The 23,044-nt window shown below is 42.2% G+C and overlaps 1 protein-coding gene across 1 annotated transcript in view; it reads left to right on the forward strand.

Moving 5' to 3' along the window:
• Positions 1–572: 572 nt before the first annotated feature.
• Positions 573–23,044, forward strand: part of LOC309708638 (uncharacterized protein) — a gene marked incomplete at its 3' end in the record, with an annotated part of 28,236 nt that continues 5,764 nt past the window's right edge. Inside the window, exon 1 of the mRNA XM_082536866.1 lies at positions 573–590. The remainder of the gene's footprint in view (positions 591–23,044) is intronic.

Consider the following 23,044-nt stretch of genomic DNA (forward strand, 5'->3'; position numbering starts at 1 on the left):
TTGCAAGTGTTTTGGATTTTGCAAGTGTTTTGGAGTTTGCATGTGTTTTTTAGTTTGCAAGTGTTTTGGAATTTGCATGTGTTCTGGAGTTTGCATGTGCTTTGGAGTTTGCAAGTATTTTGGAGTTTGTACGTGCTTTGTCTCTAGGGGCCACCGTAGGACAGCGCCCTATCTGCTACGGCGAGACCACAGTGCTGGTGTGACACAGAAAAGCGGCAGGCGGAGTTGAGAGCTCTGCCCATCCGGGTACTCCGGAGCGGAGAGACGTGACGGCTGGGGATGCCACCGGGCTTTCCTTGCCCCGCTCTGAATTTACTGGATTTTAACGTTGTGGCTGACGCTGCCGGACTTTTAGTGTTTATGTTTTTTGGTTTTTACTGTGTGTTCTCCCTGGCCAGGGCTGTTTTAATTGCTTTTAAACTTTTTTGAACAATATATGATATCTAGTAGTTACAGTTTTATATTGTTCTATTCCCTTGGCTGTTCCACTATTCTGTCCATTTTTTGGAGGGTTTCCCTCCTTAGAGTAATACCTGGTGACCACTTACAAAGACAGGGCAAGAGAAAAAGAAGAGAGGTTCTATTTAAAGGTAAGGACTGCTTAGTGGCATTTGATAAACTGGAAATTTAAAGTTTACACTAATGCCCTCATTTCTTTAATCATATATTGGATCTGTATATGATGTGAAGTTAAATTTTTTTCGTATTATAAAATGTCCTGCAAAATAAAGTGAGGTATACTAACTTTGTGTTATTTCAAGGTTACATGAAAATACTAGGCAAGTTAGTGGAAGGTAAACTGGTTGACGTTTGTGAGTCTTTGTAGTTTTTAATGTAAATTTATTTCTCTAGTAGTAGAAGTAGCTTAGCGTCCGAGAGTTTCTCCAGAGTTTCCTTCTACTTATAAATACAGTATATTAGATATATGTACCAAATAAGCTGATGATTAAAGACAACTGGAATTGCATATGGTCACATTAAACAAATGTGGAATGAATAACAAGGGCAAATTAGACTAAGGTTGCAATTGCAAAGATACTATGATGTCTTTCTCTTTGAACGCAGCCTGGTAATTAAGATCAATGTTAGGTAGCTGAAAGAGACTCAATATTTTTTTTGATGTAAGAGCAAATGCTTCTGTTCATCCTCAAGACCACATGCAGTCCCCAGTAATTTATTGATGGAATGCAGGATCTATCCAGAGTAGAGCTGTGTTATTACAAACTGTTCCACTGAAAACTGAAATCTATGTGTAACAGCTAACTTTATGATGTGTACGTCATAGAACATAAAACATTGTTCACTGTCAAATCCTAAGCTTTTTGTGTGCTAATGAAAATACTGTTACCGTGCCATGTGTTTAAATGCACTTCTGTTTTATTTTAGCAAATTAGAGAGCCTGTAGGTACTTATTAAAGTCATCAAAACCTACACCTCAACACAGGGCTTGGAACCAGTCTCCTGGAGAGGGGCTGGACTATGTCTCAGCTTGGAGTTGCCCTTGGTAAGTGTTGGCAGGCTAGGGTGGGTGTCCTAGTATCCACTCAGCTTGATGCCTGTACGTTGGGGATTTTCCTAGTCGATGAGAGGGTTTGTTCCCTGCGTCTTTGGGTCGGGGAATTGGTCCTGACTGTCGATTTCACTTATGTGCCAAATACGGGCAGGATATTTGAGGGTGCTCCACCTGGGGACTCTGTTGTCCTACTGAGAGACTTTAACACTCATGTGGGCAACGACTGTAAGACCTCGAGGGGCATGCGAGGAGTGGCCTGCCGGATCTGAACCCAAGTCGTGTTCTGTTACTGGATTCCTATGCAAACAACAGTTTGTCCATAACGATCACCATGTTTGAACATAAGGGTATTCATACATGCACATGGCACCAGGACACTGTAGGCCACAGGTCGCAGATCGATTTTCTAATTCTCGTTAGATCTGCAGCCCTATGTTATGGACACTCAGGTGAAGAGAAGTCCTGAACTGTCGACTGATCACCACCTGGTGGTGAGTTGGATCAGGTGCAGGAGAAGGATGTTGAACAGACCTGGCATGGCTAAACATATAGTGAGGGTGCACTTGGAATGCCTTGCAGAGGCCCTGGTCTGCAAGATCTGCAACTCCCACCTCTGGCAGAGTTTCAACAACATTCCAAGGGGGACTGGAAACTGTGATTCTTTTCATAATTTTTATGGACTTAATTTCTAGGTGTGGCCAAGTGGCGGAGGGCTTCTACTTGGGTGATCTCAGAATGTCATCTCTGCTTTTTGCAGATGATGTGTTTCTGTTGGCTTCATCCAGTGACAGCCTCCAACTCGAGCTAGAGTGGTTTGCAGCTGAGTGTAAAGCGGGAAAGAGAATCAGCACCTCCAAGTCTGAGGCCATGGTCCTCAGCCGGAAAAGGGTCGAGTGCCCACTCCGGGTCAAGGACGAATTCCTGCCTAAAGCAGAGGAGTTTAAGTAAGTCTTGTTCATGAGCAGAGAGATTACTTTTTTTCAAGTAACGAGTAAAGTAAGGAATTACTATTGCAAAATCGGTAATTAGATTACCGTTACTTTCCTGTAGGAACGCTGCGTTACTGCGTTACTAAAACCGTGATTTTTTTTGCAAGAATGTCTCATGACAGTGACGTAAGCAAGTGCGACATTCGTGGCAAAAGCTGTGTGCAGATCAACAATGGATCATATATGGAGTACGGGAGAGAGTATGAGCGTGCAGCATTTAAAGTGTGGAAGTACTGACCTTACTTTGAGTTTGATTCCATAAAAAGTGACAAAAACATTAGTGTTCGTTGTGCGTGGGAAGAAAACTTCCTTTTACAGCGAAAAAAAACCCCTAAACTTCCAAGCAAGCACCGAGTGCGCTATGACGTAATGGGAAACTCACAGAGAAACTCGCGGATTCTTCCACTGACCGCTGCGGCACACCTGCACCAGGGTAAACCTACGCCTTCGCCACTCCTGCTTTACAGGTGAAAATAGAGCAACAGGACCGCTAGTCTGTGACTTTATTTATTTTCTGCTGTGTTTTACTTGCATCTATTTGAAAGAGTGAGTGTAAACACAAAAAATATTTTATTTTATGTGCTGGAATGTGCAGAAAATAGGTTTAAATGTTAAACTAATTTCTTCCAGTCAGTGAATGTTGCATATAATTAAATTTTTGCTTGATGCATAAAGTTAAAAGATTAAAACTAACAAAACAAGTTTTAAAAAGAGACTTTTCCAGTTGATTACATTTTGTATGATGGATTGTAGAAAAAGTAGAATTGTGCTGAAAGATCTATCGATTTATTACCTATTCAGGTTGTAAATCGTGTTTTTAAAAAGTAACTAAGTAATTAATTACTTTTGAAAATAAGTAATCAGTAAAGTAATGGGATTACTTTTTTGGGGAAGTAATCAGTAATTAGTTACTGATTACTTTTTTCAAGTAACTTGACCAACACTGTTCATGAGTGAGGGGAAAAGGGAGCGGAAGATCGTCAGACTAATTGGTACTGTGGCTGCAGTGATGCGGACGTTGTACCAGTCTGTCGTGGTGAAGAGAGAGCTTAACGTAAAAGAGAAAGGTCTACGTCCCTACCCTCATGTATGGACATAAGCTTTGGGTAGCGACATTGAAATGAGCCAGTTGAGATCGTTTGGGCTAGGTTGCCTTCTGGGCATCTCCAGGGTGATATATTCTGGGCATGTCTCTCTGGGAGGAGGACCCGGGGCAGACCCAGGACGCGCTAAAGACACTGTGTCTCTCAGCTGGCCTGGGAACACCTTGGTGTTCCCCCGGAAAGGTTGGAGGGGGTGGCTGGGGAGAAGCATTAATCTGTAATACTAAATCAACCTCATTAATAGGTGCATATTGTATTTAGAAAAGAAAATCAATGGGAGGCACTGAGTCACACTTTCATTATGTATCAATCTCTGTGTAGAAATGTGACTAAAAGCCTGGAACACTGCAAACCACTGCTCACTGTAAAAAACTCGGTTGCCTCTAAAACCTGAGGCACACAGGTATTGGGTTTCTCCTCTTCCATCCAGTGCTCCATTTTAAATTTATTTCCATTAACCTCACCTCTGTTTTGTAAAAATACCACTATTACTGAGGAGCCGAAATGTTTGAGGCTCAGTTCTAAATATGCAGGTTGAGAACTGAGTGAAGAGCTGCAGGACAGAGCAAAAGTTTTGGCAGTGAGCTCACAGCTTTGAGCTGTCCAGTTAAACAGTTGTTCTGATAACATCTCCTCCTCTCCTTCAAAATGAATTAACACTCCTAGCACAATCTATTACAAAAACATCAGACTCTTAAAAAAAAAAGACATGCTAATGTCAGTGTAAATTATTCCCCGAAAGGGAAACTCCTGTCCAGAACTTTCAGTCACAAAATTCACGCTGAGCTTATTTAATAAACACCAACAGTAGCTTTTTAACACACAAAAAAGAGCCTTAATAAATCTGGCTAAACATTTGGTACTCTGTAGTGTGCTTTCATTATAGGAGTTTAAATTACAGCACAGGCTTATTTTCATTGCTCTTCTTTTTGTCATGGTCCTGGGTCGTTGACCCAGCGTTTGTGTTTCATTTTGGTGTCATCTTATGTTTTGTGTTTAATTCTTATTTTGTATCAGTGCTTAGGGTTTGGTTCTTGTATTTAGCGCTTCAGTGTTCTCCCTCCTGTGCTCTGTTTGTGTCCCTGAGTTTGTCTTTGTGAATTTCTTATTTTACTTTGAAGGTCTGTGTCTGTTATCACTGTGTCAGCTTGTGTCTTCCTGTCGTCTTGTGAATTAGGATCACCTGTGCTCCCCTCCTGTGTACCATTACCTGATTATCTTGTGTGTGTATATATATAGTGGGTGTCAGTCTGTGCTCCTTGTCGGTTCGTTGACATGTTACTTAGTGTAAATCTGTGTTATCCTGCGTCTTTTGTCATCTCTACGTCTCTCTGCTCCTCACTCTGATCTCCATTCCCAGCTCTTCATCCCCCATATACCTCCTTATGTTTTCCCTGCGTGTGACTTTGTGAGTTATGGTTTTGTGTTTAGTTATTATTAGTTTTCCCCAGTTTAGGTTCATGTTTAGTTCTGCCCAACGCCTTTTGTTATTGAGCACTGCAAATAAACCTCACTCACATCTCCACCGCAGTCTGCAACTCTGGTCCTCATTCACTCCACCACCCAACTACTGCCTCAACCGTGCCACTTTTGAAGAAAAAATGTACAATGTTCACCTCTGGGAGGATGTGTGACCTTTTTGGGCTTAGTGTATCCTCATCAATATGTATGGAAAGTCTCCATGCGTATTCAGAGTTGGGCATGTCTGTGTTTACAGCACTTTGAATTTTATTCATTTAAGTATTCGTTTGAGTGCAACACAAACACAATGCTTATATATCTTGATCTAATAAAAACAAAACCACATATGCACCAAATTTGACCAAAATTTACAAATATTGAAACCAAATAAATTTCCTTTTTTTTTTTTCCTATTATCAGTTTAGTAATTTATATATATTTAGTTACAAAAGTTTTGTTCTCTTTATTTTCCATTTTAGTGTTCATTAACCCTTTAGAGCCGATCGGAGCGGGAACGCTCTGTTATGCGTAACTATTTTTAAATCCCGGTAGCACTGCAACCACGTAAGCTAGCGCAAAAATTTTTTTTGCATATGAAACCGGAGGAGTTGTACTTACATATTGTGCCATCAGCTTGTCCTAGGTCACGGTTTCCTTCCACATAAAGCTTTGCAAAAACTGAATAAAAAGCGCTTGCAGGAACAAAAACATAATATTCCAGAAACACGCTTTGCCGGTCCGATCAGCTGTTCAAAACACTTCCTACGTTGGAATAGACGTCAGCGCGAACTTTTGCATTTCCGCCATTACCTGGCCGAAACCGGAAGTGACGTCATTTTCGCGGAAATGTAGTCTTTTTTGCGATCAGGGCCTCAGGGCCTATACTGCTCTTTTTAAAAGTTATCTTTGACTTTATGACTTTCTGTGTCGTTTCTGGGATGCTTAGGACTCATATTGCACTGCTGGAAATAGTTTATTTTGATGCATATGCTGCTTTTTTGCAAATTTGCAGTATAATATTTATTTTCGTTTTTCCTGCAGTGTATAAAAATTGGTGTATTTCAAAAATAAAACTATGAAGACACTCAAAATAAATTTCCTGTGGTGGGAAACTATTTTGTGCAACTTTTTTGTATTTACAGTTTTGAGGGATAAGCCTCTTAAATTTCTCTAACTACAAATATATGTTAAAAAATCAAAAACGATTTTCAATTTTTTTGTAGTTTATTGCACTTTTTTGCAATTTATGTAATTACTATGCACTTAATGAATACATATTATTAAAATCTGGGCTATAATGGTTGTATTGATGTATAGCAACTTGAAATGCTCCCAAAAATGGCTCCACAGCATGTAAAAATATAATATAAGCTCTGGCGGACTTGGTTCTATGGTAGGTCTTAAAGGGTTAACTGTCATAACCTTGGTGGTCATAACTAGGGGTGGGTTTTTATAATCGATTTATCGATTAAAATCGATTCTGGCTTGGATAACGTAAAATCGATTCATTAAAATCCTGAATCGATTTTTTAATATTAATTTATTTTGCCCGAAATGCCAGAATCTCAGGTGAAAGATCACAAAATTTCAACAACCACCAAACAGCTAAGACAGTAAATGAGAGCAGGTACACGGCTTCTGCACAAAGACGTAAACACACAGCGGGACCCGCGGATCAGAATCAGTGAGATGTCGCCTTTCTCACAGTCGGGGCTGAAAGCCGACAGCTCGCTGATTCTGATCCGCGGGTCCGCGCTGTGTGTTTACACCCTTTTTGCGCTGATCATATGACTGTTAGTTTGATCTCTCTCCAAACAATATTGACCGAACCAGCAGCAAAAGAAGATCCAAACTGCGCTTCACATAAACATCGTCATGAATTCCCTCTGACTTTTGCTGACTTTTCAGGATAAAAATCACACTTCATGCACAGCTCTCTCTCTCTCTCTCTCTCTCTCTCTCTCTCTCTTTTCTGCATTAGTCGCTTGCTTGTTACGCACAAGTCTACCGTTTTTTACAGCGCTGTCTGCGAACGTTTTTTTTTTCCCTTTTACTTACTTCCGAAAAGTAAACCTAATTTCTGCTGTTCAATATTGAACAAATTTAAACTTTTTAAAATTAAGCAAAATGCAAAACGCTTAGCCATGTCTCTAATAAAACCGCTGTAACTTCAGAGGTAATGTTCATGTGTTGATTAATGGTTTTCTTTCGTTTTTGATGTACTGCAGAATATTTTTATAAAATCCCAGGCCAGGAAAATCACCTTCATGTTTTTCTGTGTTTTATCTTCAGCTACTTTGACACAAAGGCCTCTGCTGTGATGCTCACACCTTGGATAAAGTCTTGCGTGTGTCAGCTTGCTTTTAATAGATACAAAAATATGTAAATGTACTGATCTGAATTATAATATTTCTGACTGTCAAAATTTCCCAGATTCAAATCGAATCGAATTAAATCGTGGATCGAATCGATTCGGGACCTTGTGAATCGGAATTGAATCGATTCTAGAAATCAGTGACGATACCCAGCCCTAGTCATAACCCCTCCCTCTCCTCTTCATCTTGCTGGACTGTCCCCATGTCCCTCACACCATCACCATGCTCTGTCAGCTGCAAGTGTAATAAGCAATTAGACTAGACAAAAGACGAACATGAGGCAGGAGATGAGTATTTGATAAAAGTCTAAATTCAATTCCCATGCATAATGAATACCTGCTCTGTTTCTATGCTGCTGCCAGTGTTTGTCCTTGACCCAGTCCAAGAGTGTGCCATCATCCTCCAGTTTATTCTTAAATTGAGGATTCAATGTGAACACCTCTCAGAGAACAGTTTTATCAATGATTCTCTATGGAGTGCAGATTTCTAATTAGCGAAAAGGAAACTGAGCACAATTTGTCTAAGTGATATTAATTTTAATTAGTCTTTGAAACGATATTTATCAGAAAAATCTTACCAGACAGCCTGCTTGGACACAGACACTATCTCCTTCCTGTATTGTGTATACTGGTTCTCTAGTGTGGAAAGAGGTTTAAACTAAAAACCTTTCCTAACTGATCAGAGCACATTGTGTCATAAATAATCATAGTACCTTATAACCCCCAAAAGCACTTTGCTTTCTAAGGGTAGGTTTACTTATTCTTCCTAGAGTTTCCAAAACTAGAATTGGAGCCAGAGCCTTCAGCTGTCAGGTTCCTCTCCTGTTGAGCCAGCTCCAATTTTTTCTTTCTTCAAAAGTTAAACAGCCTCTCCATTATTAGGATTAGGCTTTAAACATTCCTTTTTGATAAAGGCTATAGTTAGTTATGCTGCTGTAGGTTTTGGCTATTGGAGGACCTACCATGATTCACAAAGCGCTTCTCCTGCACTGCCTTCTTTCCCATTGGCCAAACCAGCTACTATGGCCTGTCATTAACTATTGCCAGTGTTGGGGAGTAACGGAATACATGTACCGCCGTTACGTATTTAAAATACAAAATATGAGTAACTGTATTCCGTTACAGTTACCATTGAATACAGTTGCTTTATTGAAATAAATGGATTACACGGCAGTATTTTCCTGTTTCATGTTGTGGCGGTTCAGGACTGTTTGGGTTTTGTTTGACAGCTACGTTCTGTTGTTCCGGGCGGCAGCGTTATGGTTGCCATGGTTATAGGGTGACGCGCTCTGTCTGCGACTATGTGTTTCCTGGGTGACAGAGCGCCTTTTTGTTGTTCTTATTGTTGTGCTAAGCTAATAGGCAGAATGCTACAGGCATAGCTCTAAGGAACGTAGCCTCATGGGCAGTGTAGTCCGTGCTGCAGGGGGAATCGACTGCCTACACGTTATGTGTCTGTGAGCAAGAGGAGGGAGAAAAAGGCGAGTGGAAAAGTGTGAGTTGTCATTGAGAAGAAACGGGAGCTGGAAGCATGTAAATATAATAATAACCACTGCAGCCACAAAGAGTGCCTGACGAGCCCAGTTGTAAGTACGCTATTAAGACTCGACTGTACACTGTGTTCGTGTTTTCCTCCGAAACAATAAGTTCCGTTGGAGCAGTCTTTCAACGCCTCTCTCTGTCTCTCACAAGCAAGGTTGACCCAGACAACAAAGTAAAGCTATTTTTCGGCTACGAGCCCGAAACAGAACCCACCGTATTAGCCCTTTACCACGGTTCGAAGCCGCGGACCTTCAGTAATAGTAATAAATCACACAGCAATAGTACATTCGTGTAGTTTTAAAAAGCATGATAATATATTAAGTAATCCAAAGTATTCAGAATATGTTACTCTCAGTAAGTAACGTAACGGAATACGTTACAAAATACATTTTGGGACATGTATTCAGTAATCTGTAGTGGAATACATTTTAAAAGTAACCTTCCCAATACTGACTATTGCCTCTGGTGTTTTCTGTTGTCATCTGCTATTAGGCCATCACCAGATCATTGGGATTTTCTCTTTAATATAGGGTCCTTATCTTACAATAAAAAAAAAAATTTAAAAAAAACTTAAAATTAATGTTGTTGTGAAATGGTTTTATAAAGAGTAAGGTACATAAGTATTTGGGCACCCACACACACATACCTTCATACAGGAATCTGCACAATCTCAGACACACACACACACCTGCACACCTTGATACATCAAGTTATTTTTTGCACAATGCTCAGTCTTTTTGCACAACCCACTGTCATTGTTGCGCTTTTCTATTGCACTGTTGTGTCTGCACTGTCTGTTTTGTTTTTTGTGTTTTTTTGCACTGCTTTTTGCAATTTTTGCACAATTGCACCTTATGTAGTCCTGTGTTGATTGTCTGTTATATGTAATGCCATGATCTTGGAATAAAGCTGCCTCTTTTCACTGTGTGTTCCACTGCACATGGTTGAAATAACAATACAGCCACTTGACTTGACTTGACTTTAAAACAGTGCCGAAGAAGTACAGCAAGCTGCCCATACCTGATGCCTTAGAAGCTGCACAGCAAAGATACAGCCTTGGCTAGCCACTTGAAGAGGTATACCGCAGAGCTAGAAGGCTGGAGAATAAACCAGCTCTACTCCATAGAACCATCCAAGGTATACTCTCAGTGGCAGGGGAACAATATGAGAACGTACTTGACACCTTAAAAACTGCAAAGCAAAGAGGAAAACCAGAGGAGCTGGTTTTCCTGGTAGACAGAGCAGTAGCCCGAGACTGCAAGACCAGACTGTCCAATGCTTGCACCGTCTGGAATAATTAAAAGAAAGCCTACAAATCAACCCCCCACACATGGAATGCCTAGAACTGTAACTGGACTGTAATTGTGACTAGAATCCCACAGTCACATGGGAACCACGAAGGGGCCGCTAGGAAAACTGCAACCACCATATACATGCAGATGGTCAGGCAAGTCCTGAGGAGTCAGCTGAATGGAAAGAACACGATCCAGGCTATTTGTACCCAGCCTGTGATCAGATACCCTGCTGGGATAATAATCTGGACAAAGGAGGAGAAAGAAGCCATCAAGACAGTGCATGGAGGGTTTCACCCAAATTTTGCACCCAGAGTATACCTTAAACAGAAGAAAGGAGGCTGAGGACTGGTAAGTGTGCAGGATAAGACAACAAACATCCACGAGTACATCAGGAAGGTGGAAACAACTGACAGTGTGCTTAGTCAATACATCAGGCAACAGAAACCTGAGAAAGAAGATGAGCAAGGGGAATGCTACTACTCAAGTAACCCTGGCGGAAGGGGTTACATGAATAAGATGAGGGACCTATGGATTCTTCGATACCCAACATCCACAATGACGGCGAAACAACTAGTAGCTCGGTGTTCCAACATTCGAAAGAAGGGACTGCTCTCACAGCTAGAGATTGACGAGGTACAACATAAAAAATGCTATGGCAACGGGAGCCAGGACGGCAGGTCAGTTACAAGACGCCAGTTACAAGTACCTGGGGATCCCGCAGGCGAATGGGAACCATGAAGAGGCCGCTAGGAAAGCTGCAACCACCAGGTACCTGCAGAGGGTCAGGCAAGTCCTGAGGAGTCAGCTGAACGGTAAGAACAAGATCCGGGCTATCAACACCTACGCCCTGCCCGTGATCAGGCACCCTGCTGGTATAATAAGTTGGCCAAAGGAGGAGATAGAAGCCACTGACATAAAGACAAGAAAGCTCCTTACCATGCATGGAGGGTTTCACCCCAAGTCCAGCACCCTGAGGCTGTACGCTAAGCGGAAGGAAGGGGGCCGGGGACTGGTGAGTGTCAGCACCACAGTCCAGGATGAGACAACGAACATCCACGAATACATCACAAAGATGGCCCCAACTGACAGCGTGCTCAGTGAATACCTCAGGCAGCAGAAACCCAAGAAAGTGGAGGAAGGCGAGGAACCATCATGGAAGAACAGGCCCCTGCACGGTATTTACCACCAGCAGATAGAGGAGGTGGCTGATATCCAGAAATCCTACCAGTGGCTGGACAAAACTGGACTGAAAGACAGCACAGAGGCACTAATCATGGCAGCACAAGAACAAGCTCTGAGTACAAGATCCATAGAGGCTGGGATCTATCACACCAGGCAAGACCCCAGGTGGAGGCTGTGTAAAGATGCCCCAGAGACAATCCAGCACATAACAGCAGGGTGCAAGATGCTAGCAGGCAGGGCATACATGGAACGCCATAACCAAGTGGCCGGCATAGTATACAGAAACATCTGTGCCGAATATGGCCTGGAAGTGCCGAGGTCAAAATGGGAGATGCCCCCAAGGGTGGTGGAGAATGACCGAGCTAAGATCCTGTGGGACATCCAGATACAGACGGACAAAATGTTGGTGGCTAACCAACCGGACATAGTGGTGGTAGACAAACAGAAGAAGACGGCCGTAGTGATCGATGTAGCGGTTCCGAATGACAGCAACATCAGGAAGAAGGAACACGAGAAGCTTGAGAAATACCAAGGGCTCAGAGAAGAGCTCGAGAAGATGTGGAGGGTGAAGGTGACGGTGGTCCCAGTAGTAATCTGAGCACTAGGTGCAGTGACTCCCAAGCTAGGCGAGTGGCTCCAGCAGATCCCGGGAACAGCGGCGATCTCTGTCCAGAAGAGAGCAGTCCTAGGAACAGCTAAGATACTGCGCAGGACCCTCAAGCTCCCAGGCGTCTGGTAGAGGACCAGAGGATTGACCGCCCACAGGGGCGAGTGGGGATTTTTTAAAAATATATATATAATATATGTGTGTGTGTGCGTGTGTGTGTATCGAACAATACAAACTTTTTAATTTATTTTATCAACTTTTCTGAGCGCAGCGCAAGCTAGCGAGACAGAAGTTAAGCTCGTTGCAACATGGCAACTGCCTCAACGCTAGCCGAAATTGAACCTCCCCCACCCTCATTCAGATCTGGCGTTTGGAACTATTTTGGTTTTTATGTGAAGTATGACCCTGATGGTAAGCGCGTCATGGACAAAAGTAAAACAGTATGTCGGATGTGCCACGCAATGCTCAACTACATTGGTGGGAACTAGTGCGTCAGCGCAGTTTGCTCGTTAACGTGTTGACGCCGTCCAGCCGCACGCACGCACTCGTTAACAGAGATTTGCCGCGTTGTGGCGTTAATGTCATTTTAACGAGATTAACGCTGACAGCACTAGTGGGAACACAATGAATATGACTGCACATTTACGCCGACATCATCCTAGTGCAAAGACAAGTGGAAGCAGACAAAAAAAAACAAGCACGCATGCTACAAACTTTACCCGAGTCATTTAGACAGCCCACATGATTCTCCTTATGGGGACCTGATATGTTTAATATGCTGCTGAGAATATACCCCAGAAGAAGGGTATACAGTGGGGCAAAAAAGTATTTAGTCAGCCACCGATTGTGCAAGTTCCCCCACCTAAAATTATGACAAAGGTCAGTAATTTGCACCAGAGGTACACTTCAACTGTGAGAGACAGAATGTGAAAAAAAAATCCATGAATCCACATGGTAGGATTTGTAAAGAATTTATTCGTAAATCAGGGTGGAAAATAAGTATTTGGTCAATAACAAAAATACAACTCAATACTTTGTAACATAACCTTTGTTGGCAATAACAGAGGTCAAACGTTTACTATAGGTCTTTACCAGGGGCCCGTTCTTCGTACCTCGCTAAGTAGGTTAGCCGGATTAGATTGTTGACGATTTCGCGTGATCCTGGATCAGTCGGTTCCCCGAAGCTCATCCGGGACTTGCTGTCATAGCAACAGAGCCGTAAGCGTAAACCTGCTCGGGAGCAGGTTTACTTTATGTAAACAGGATTAGATCGCGGCCACGCAGGTATGTCCGCTTCATTTATACGAAAGCAACAGCGATATTTTTCCACTGTTTCACCATAAATAAATATTATCAATGCAACTAAAGATAATGCAGCACTTGATCCTTTTATTGATGTCACACAGATACATACAGGTCATTTCCTAAAAAAGGGAAATGAACTATTAACATTCTATTACATGTATGTGATTATTACAGATGTAATTCATATTTCAGAGTAGTAATTGTAAATTACTTCGTGTAATCAAGATGAGAGACCACGGCTATAAAAGCGAAGGTGGATTTGGGAAGCCTGTCGCAGCCATGTCCTGTCCGTATACGCGACCAACCCATTGCGGAAGGTGCAAGATTGATAAGGAGAGTCCTCAGAATTCAGCGTATATTGCGGGATAGACAGGATCCTTTAGCTCAGCGCGACAGTGTGCTCATAGAGAGATATCGATATTCCCGTGAGGGTATTATTTACTTAACCAACTTGTTGACGAGGGGGTGCAGGACCACCACCTGTCTTTTTTTCCTCTGCCCTTTTCTTGGTTGCTGTTATGAACAAACTAACAGAGTATTACAGGCCAGTATTACCTTGCCAAGAGACGCAAAGCAATCTAAGAGATAAATATTACCATTCTGTAGAATACTCCTGTATTCCACTTTTACTTGTTCCCATGTTCTTGTGGGTCCTGTTGTGGCTCTAATGTGAAAGGGGATATAATATAACATATTATAATATAATATAATGCCATATGATATTGGACAATATAGTGTCATATGATAGATCTACCCTACCGCCTACTGGTGTTGGCCAGAGGGGCCGATGGCGCGATATGGCAGCCTGGCTACAACCGTAGCTGCCTCCACCAGTGTGTGAATGTGGGAGTGAATGAATAGTGGTATCGTAAAGCGCTTTGGGTGCCTTGGAAAGCGCTATATAAATCCAATCCATTATTATTATTATTATTAAATTACCTACGAGTTTGATTTGTCAGCAACTTTCTGCCAGCCCTCTCTCCTTGCTTTTGCAGCCTTTGCAGTGTTCTCTTGCGTTTTAATTAAACTCTGAAACTCCTGTAATCCCTCACTCATGAGTTCTTGCTCTGCTGCCGGAAAATACCGAGCACGCCCCTTCGACATTTTCGCCGACCAATCAGCGGGTTGCCGATCAATGTTTCTACTATCGATGCGTAGCCCCTTTTACGACACCCAGTGATGTCACATTCCTGCGTCCAGCTGTAGTAATCGTCAACAACAGGTGTGTTCGGGGAACCGGATTAGCGAGCTCACGGTTAGCGCGATGATTTGATCTTGGATGTGTCATTTGATCTTGGATGTAGTAAGCGACGTACGAAGAACGGGCCCCAGGTTTGCACACACAGTAGCTGGTATTTTGGCCCATTCCTCCATGCAGATCTTCTCGAGAGCAGTGATGTTATGGGGCTGTCGCCGAGCAACACGGACTTTCAACTCCCGCCACAGATTTTCTATGGGGTTGAGGTCTGGAGACTGGCTAGGCCACTCCAGGACTTTCAAATGCTTCTTACGGAGCCACTCCTTTGTTGCCCGGGCGGTGTGTTTTGGATCATTGTCATGTTGGAAGACCCAACCTCGTTTCATCTTCAAAGTTCTCACTGATGGAAGGAGGTTTTGGCTCAAAATCTCACGATACATGGCCCCATTTATTCTGTCCTTAACACGGATCAGTCGTCCTGTCCCCTTGGCAGAAAAACAGCCCCATAGCATGATGTTTCCACCCCCATGCTTCACAGTAGGTATGGTGTTCTTGGGATGCAACTCAGTATTCTTCTTCCTCCAAACACGACGAGTTGAGTTTATACCAAAAAGTTCTACTTTGGTTTCATCTGACCACATGACATTCTCCCAATCCTCTGCTGTATCATCCATGTGCTCTCTGGCAAACTTCAGACGGGCCTGGACATGCACTGGCTTCAGCAGCGGAACACGTCTGGCACTGCGGGATTTGATTCCCTGCCGTTGTAGTGTGTTACTGATGGTGACCTTTGTTACTTTGGTCCCAGCTCTCTGCAGGTCATTCACCAGGTCCCCCCGTGTGGTTCTGGGATCTTTGCTCACCGTTCTCATGATCATTTTGACCCCACGGGATGAGATCTTGCGTGGAGCCCCAGATCGAGGGAGATTATCAGTGGTCTTGTATGTCTTCCATTTTCTGATGATTGCTCCCACAGTTGATTTTTTCACACCAAGCTGCTTGCCTGTTGTAGATTCACTCTTCCCAGTCTGGTGCAGGTCTACAATACTTTTCCTGGTGTCCTTCGAAAGCTCTTTGGTCTTGGCCATGGCGGAGTTTGGAGTCTGACTGTTTGAGGCTGTGGACAGGTGTCTTTTATACAGATGAGTTCAAACAGGTGCCATTCATACAGGTAACGAGTGGGGGACAGAAAAGCGTCTTACAGAAGACGTTACAGGTCTGTGAGAGCCAGAGATTTTCCTTGTTTGAGGTGACCAAATACTTATTTTCCACCCTAATTTACGAATAAATTCTTTACAAATCCTACCATGTGGATTCATGGATTTTTTTTCACATTCTGTCTCTCACAGTTGAAGTGTACCTCTGGTGCAAATTACTGACCTCTGTCATCATTTTAAGTGGGGGTACTTGCACAATCGGTGGCTGACTAAATACTTTTTTGCCCCACTGTAGTATAGCTTTTATTTTGGAAAGAGCCATTTCTCTGTAATAAACTCTCTTTTCCAAAGATGAGTGATTTCTTGATCAGATAGTTTTGTTGTTTCAGCAACATTACATTTAAAAACTGTACTTTTGAGTTAAAATATATATTTATAATTTTAATAAATGACAAATTAAAAAGGCATGAACATGTTTTTGTATCGAAAAAATATCGAACCATGACACCAAAGTATCGAACCGTGAACTTTGTGTATTGTTGCACCTCTACTATATATACAGGTATTTATCATTATATCATTATTTAGGGATTATAGCCATTTTATAGCCACTCATTTTTCAAAGGCACAAAATTTTTGGACAAACTGTCCGTATTTGGATTCATGATGTTGTCTCTTTATTATAGAGTTTGACAATGATATCTGTATCTCATCAAGAGTATTCTAGACTTGGTAAGATATTGGGAATTCTGCAGTCACACATTTTCTTTTTCTTTGTGCTTTAACACTGAATAGGACAGTAAAGCAAAAAGGAAAGGGATACCAACTAATGAGAAAGACATGCAGGAAATAGCCCAGGGCAAAATCGAACCTAGGCTTCTGCAGTGGCCTTGCACCATGTGGGTCATAGACTTAACCAGTAATAAGTCCTTAAAACGACACCTGTGATCATCCACGTTAGAGGTCTTCCATGACTTTCTACACCTTTTGGTGAGCTGGCCAGTGCATTCCTTCTTTATTCCTTCACTGAATAACAGAATAACTAAGGATTCTGCTATTTTGTTGGGGTGACGGTAGCTCAGAAGTTAGAGCAGGTCTTCTATTAATTGGAAGGTTTGTGGTTTTATCTCTGGCTGCTCCAGTCAAATGTCAGATATCTTTGGGCAAGATACTAACCCCAAGTTGTTCTCTGGTGTGTTCATCAGAGTTGAATATGTTGAACATGTGTGAATGTTAGAAAGCACTTACATTGAAAAATGTACAATGCCATAATGAATAAGAAAAGTTGTATAAAGTGTTTTGTCTACTCAGGTAGAGTAAAAAAAGCGCTATATAAAAGAACCAGTCAATTTTGTTTTTGTTTTGTTTTTTTTTACCATTCTGACTGCTTGGCATTTTAAAAATGATGTTATTAAAATAACACACCAACATCTCAAATTTCATGATTTTTCCTAAAATGGGTTAATTGATATTATAGTGAATTTTGGGGTGTGCAGGGCATTTATTTTGACCCTATAACAAATCAATGTAACATACAGTGTTTTACAAATATTGTATACCTGGTGCCTAGCAGAAGATATTTTTTACACATATTTTGATATGAAGACTGTTCTATCATGACACAAAGCTAGCTAAATTGATTGTGTAGTGGCACTGGCTTCCACTCTGGAATGGTCAAATGTCCAATGAGTTTGTTCAACACTAACCTAATGATCTTGACCTCTATCCAGTTTATCCTGTAAATAAACTATGCTTATTATTCTTTCTATTTTACTTTTAGAAGTGCCTGGGGTCTCTTTGCTGGTGAAAGGTTTGTTAGAAATTCCCTGTTTTAACTGAATCCTGCCCAGAGCAGGCATCCAAGTAAGGCTCTCTGAGCTAGGCCCTACATGCTACCAGCCATCCATTTGTTGAAACATGAGCAAGAAATGCATAGCTAAACCAAGTTAGTCAATAGTCAGATTACTTTTGAGCCTCTGAAAATGAGGAATTATGAAATCCACTGTGGTTCTGTATAGAGGCAAAATTATAAAAAGTATGGCAAAAAAATAGAAATTAAACTGTTATTAAAATTTTCCCAAACATGCAACTGAATTGATTCCTGTTGATTTTTTGATTTAAAAAAAATGTAGTTATGTATAGAACTTGAATGGTCTGTAAACACTTTACTTTGCCTTTCCGACTTGCCCATCCATTAGTCAAGGCAGTATGTTTTGGAAAGAAAACATTTTATATTTAGAAATCAAATTAGGAATTTTGATTCCATTAGCTAGGTAATAATTCATCATTATTTTATCACATTATGACACTGTGGAACACAACAGATTATAAAATGGATCATCCATGTACCTGCCCTTCTCCCTTAGCATTTTCAGATATCAATCCATAAAGCCTTCATGAATTCCAGGTGATTGCTTAAGGAACTGCTCAAGCTTGAAGTTCAAGATTTGACATCAAGGAGACAATGATGAAGCAGGTTTATAGAGCCTTACATATATAAAACAGTTAATTAATGACAAGAATCACTATTTGTTGAACAACTAAGATTAATCTCTTAGTTTACACAGTTACATCCCAGATCATCATGGCCTGTTTTGCCATTTATATAAGTGTACATACATTTTAAGTCTTAAAATTAAGAATGTGTGAGAGACACTTAATTTTCATAATGTTCAGCCTTTTCCTGCAACAAACTGTGTTTGTTGAGTTAGAATGTTTTTGTCTGCACGCCAGGCATTCCCAGCGCACCCTCACTAAAAGTTTAGGTACCCACCACAAACACCTGTTTCCAGAGCTTATGGCCTCCTGTCTTGTGATACGATTACAAAATCAGTCATCCACCTGCAACCTCGGGTGTCCTGGTGCCACGTGCACTTCTGGACACCCCTATGTTCAAACATGGTGCTTGTTATGACAAACTGTGATTTGCACAGAAGCCCAATAACAAAACACCGCTCGGGTTCAGATCCGGGAGGCATTACCTCCCAATCACGCCCCTCCAGGTCTCACAGTCATTGCCCACATGAGCATTGAAGTCACCCAGTAGGACAACAGAGTCCCCAGGTGGACACCCTGCCCAGGGACTCCAAGAAGGCAAACCCTCATTTGGTGCATAAGACCAGACAACAGTCAGGACCTGTTTCCCGAACCAAAGGTGCAGGGAACAAACCCTCGCATCCACAGGGAAAAACCCCAAGGTACGGGCATCAAGCCGAGGGTATGCTAGGATACCCACCCAAGTCCACCATCTCCCCCTAAGACTGGTTCCACAGCCCAAACCATGCGTTGAGGTGAGCCCAACTATATCTAGCCAGTACCTCTCAACCTCACGGACTAACTTGGGCTCCTTCCTCACCACAGAGGTGACGTTCCATGTCCCACTTGTCAGTCTTGGTAGCCGGGGATTGGTCCACCTCTGCCTCTGCTCCTGGCTGCCGCCAGACACACATTGCACCCAACCCCTATGGCGCCTCCTGCCTACAGGTGGGCCTACAGGAAGTGTTAGAAAATACTCCAGTAAATGTTGACGTACTCAGTCAACTTCTTTACTCAAGTAAAAGTTAAAACGTAACGGCTCTGAAATGTACTCAAAGTAAGAAAGTTCGAAAGTAGCTATTTTTGTGAAACTCATGCTATATTAATGTAATAAAATTATAATCAATTATATTAGTATATACAACATACAAACTTTATTTCAGTCTAAATTTGAATTTTAATGAATGTACTCAGCTTGAATTAGTTATGTAGAACATGAGCATACAATAAGGAAACAAATAGCTCTTCTTTCTGTTGCATATATTATAGAAGATGGCTTTGCCTCTACACCTAAACATGAAAATGAATACAATCAGGGGTTAAAGTGAGATTCACCAGGTGGGGAAACCCTAAAATCAGTTTAGTGGCAAAACATGGGCAAAAGAATCTCAACAATAACTTCCATTTTGAGCTCCAGTACATTTTCTTAATGCACAGACTGTGATCAGCTGACCCCTGCTGCTGCTGAGGTTTACTGGTCCTTGTGGATTTACGCAACTGATTTCAAGAAGATGTAAGCAGATGTTTCATAAGCTATCTTAGCTAATTTCCATCCCACTGACAGTAAACTGTTTATATTGTCATTATACTGAACAGTACAAAGTTGGTACTTCATTACTTCCCACCTCCAGTGATACTAGTTTCTTTGACAAAACCTCAGTTCTTGACACCCTGATAATTGGATTCATGGTAAGTCTTGGCATATCTGGGTGAGTAAAATGCTAACTGCAATTCAGTTTGTAAAACTGAATAAGGCAAAAGCCTTGATGTGGGTGTTGATCAGTGTTTCAAATCATTTTGTGATCATCAAATAAATATGTTTATACCCTTTACATTTGAATATTTAAATCCAGATCATCTGCAAAAAAAAAAATTCAATTTAATATTAAAAAGCCTTTCTGCAAAAAGGGTCAGGTGCATTTGACACTGGAGCAAAGGGTGCCTTTCATCTTAAAAGACTTAGGAAAAGAGCTGTATTCATGGTCATAACTCATTGAGACTCTCCTACTGCTTTGAAGGGAAATTAACCAAAGTTAAAAGGCCTTTGTCAAGCCAGACAATCAAAGAATTAATGGCAGCTTGATGAATATTTTAATATCTACAAAGAAACTGGATCTGCCATCTGTTACACTTTATAAGATAGTGAATAATGACCATGGAAATCTATATTTCAACAAGAGGATGAATTTGGTTGCAATGGGTGATTTTCACAGCAGATAATATGGCAGAGCATATCAAAAGATTTATAAAGTAACTTGAAAAAGATGGAAAATAAAAACTAAGACACATTTTGTGATGTTGAACTGATATCAAAGCAGTGGCAGACATGAAACATCATACAATTTGCACCTCATCCCACCATGATTCAACACACACAAATGCTCAAGTGTACACTTACTCTCTCATCAGATTTCATGTTTGCTCAATTCATTCTCTTAGAAACTCCTGCTCAGTCTGTGTTTCATTCTCTCACAGCTCTACCATGCCTTTGAAATGCCTGTCAATATTGACTTTATTTATTTAATTGACATCGCTTGTGCTGACATTGGGACCTTGCATAAACAATGACGCAATGCTTTGGAAACTCCTCATGATGAACGGAAGAGGGGAGGGAATAAAAGAGAGGAGCACTCATTTCTCGCTTCTACCCTCCTCCCTTGTCAGTCCACTGGGAGGAGAAGCTTAAGTACTTTGGAGCTGGAGTGTCTGTCTTTCACACATCAAACGATTTGTTTTATCCGGTTCATATTCTCCCCTTCAGACCCTGCACAGCCTGATAGAGCTTTGATGATGAAATGTAGAGGACATCCGTACATTGTATCTAAATTGGCATGCACAAAGGTGTGTGTGTGTGTGTGTGTGTGTGTGTGTGTGTGTGTGTGTGTGTGTGTGAGAGAGAGCGAGAGAGAGTGTGTGAGAGTGTATGTCTGTGCGTGCGTGTGTGCGTCCGTGTTTGTTTGTTTTAGAAGAACAATGAAATTTCAGCCCAGCTTCTGCACAGACAGCTTTGCCAGGAGCACATCTGATTCTCACCACCTGTGTCACCCAAAGAACCTGCATCATCTTTTACTTCTCACTTTTATCAGTCAGCATTACTAAGAGCACCCAACGCACATTACAAGCTATTTGTGAATGTTGAATGTGACAACAGATGGCAGCTACTGAAAAATTAGACAATGACATTTCAGAGAATGAACGTTATATTGCTCTCATTTTTTTTTTGTTGCTTGTTTTCTCTTTTTTCTTTCTCAACAGGTGATCCAGGTGATTGATATATGTATTTTTTGTCTGTTTGTTTTGTTGGTTTTTGTTTTTTGCCCTTTATCACCGTTCCTCTTCCCCGCTGCTTTTCTTTCCCCCTTTTCTTTCCCCAGTCATGTCTGTCCCGTGTGTAGCAAGTGAAAATAAAATAAAACGTGAGTACAGGGACAGGGTGGAGCAACAGTTTGACAACCCTCGGACTAAACACAATCGCAGACTTTAGAGGGAAAACCAGCACACCGCAGACCACGGCCTCTCTATGTGAGGATCTAAACGTATTCTACCCTAGATTCGACACAGCGAACACCATGAGACCAGACAGTGTGCGCACCACGGATGACGTCAGTGTGCACACTGTGTCTGAGGAGGATGTGCGGAAGTGCTTCAGGAAAGTGAACGCGTGCAAAGCTACTGGTCCGGATGGGATTCCCGGCCGCGTCCTCAAGTCATGCACGGATCAGCTGGCTGGAGTGTTTACACACATCTTCAACCTTTCCCTCTCTCTGTCTGTAGTCCCAGCCTGCTTCAAAAAAGCCACCATTGTCCCTGTACCCAAATCCGCCACCATCTCCTCATTGAACGAACCTGTAGCCCTGACCCCCATCGTGAGCAAATGCTTCGAGAAGCTGGTCAGGGACTTCGTTTTCTCTTCACTACCCGACTCACTGGACCCTCTACAATTTGCATACCGCCACAACACTGATGATGCCATAGCCCTGACACTACATACTGCCCTGTCACAGCTGGAGAAGAGAGACACGTATGTGAGAATGCGGTTTGTAGATTACAGCTCAGCATTCAACACCATTTTTCCCTCAAAGCTGGACAGGAAATTGCAGGATCTAGGACTGAGCAGCTCCTTCTGGAGCTGGATCCTTAGCTTCCTGTCTGACAGACACCAAGTGGTCAGACTGGGCAGCATCACCTCATCCCCATCACACTGAACACTGGTGCTCCACAGGGGTGTGTATTGAGCCCTCTCCTGTACTCACTCTACACCTACGACTGCACGGCCACTAACAACTCCAACATCATTGTGAAGTTTGCGGACGACACTACAGTGGTGGGTCTTATCACCAACGGTGATGAGACGGCCTACAGGGAGGAGGTCAGCACCCTGACCCACTGGTGTCAAGACAACCATCTCACCCTCAACGTCGCAAAGACAAAGGAGTTAATAGTGGACTTCCGGAGGTGCAGAGAAGTACACACCCCCATCACCATCAACGGCGCTGCTGTGGAGAGAGTGAGCAGCTTCCGGTTCCTTGGTGTACATCTGGCTGAGGATCTTACGTGGTCAGTACACATAAACAAAACAGTGAAGAAGGCGCAGCAGCGCCTCTTCTTTCTCAGGAGACTGAAAAGATTTTGCATGAGCCCCCGCATCCTCAGGACCTTCTATCGCTGTGCCATTGAGAGCATCCTCACTGGATGCATCACCACCTGGTACGGCAACAGCACCGCTTACAACCGCAAAGCTCTCCAGAGAGTAGTGCGGTGTTCTGAATGGATAATTGGAGGT

The sequence above is a fragment of the Aulonocara stuartgranti genome (assembly GCF_965226115.1).
Source record: "Aulonocara stuartgranti genome assembly, chromosome: 6".
In the NCBI taxonomy this organism is placed as follows: Eukaryota; Metazoa; Chordata; class Actinopteri; order Cichliformes; family Cichlidae; genus Aulonocara; species Aulonocara stuartgranti.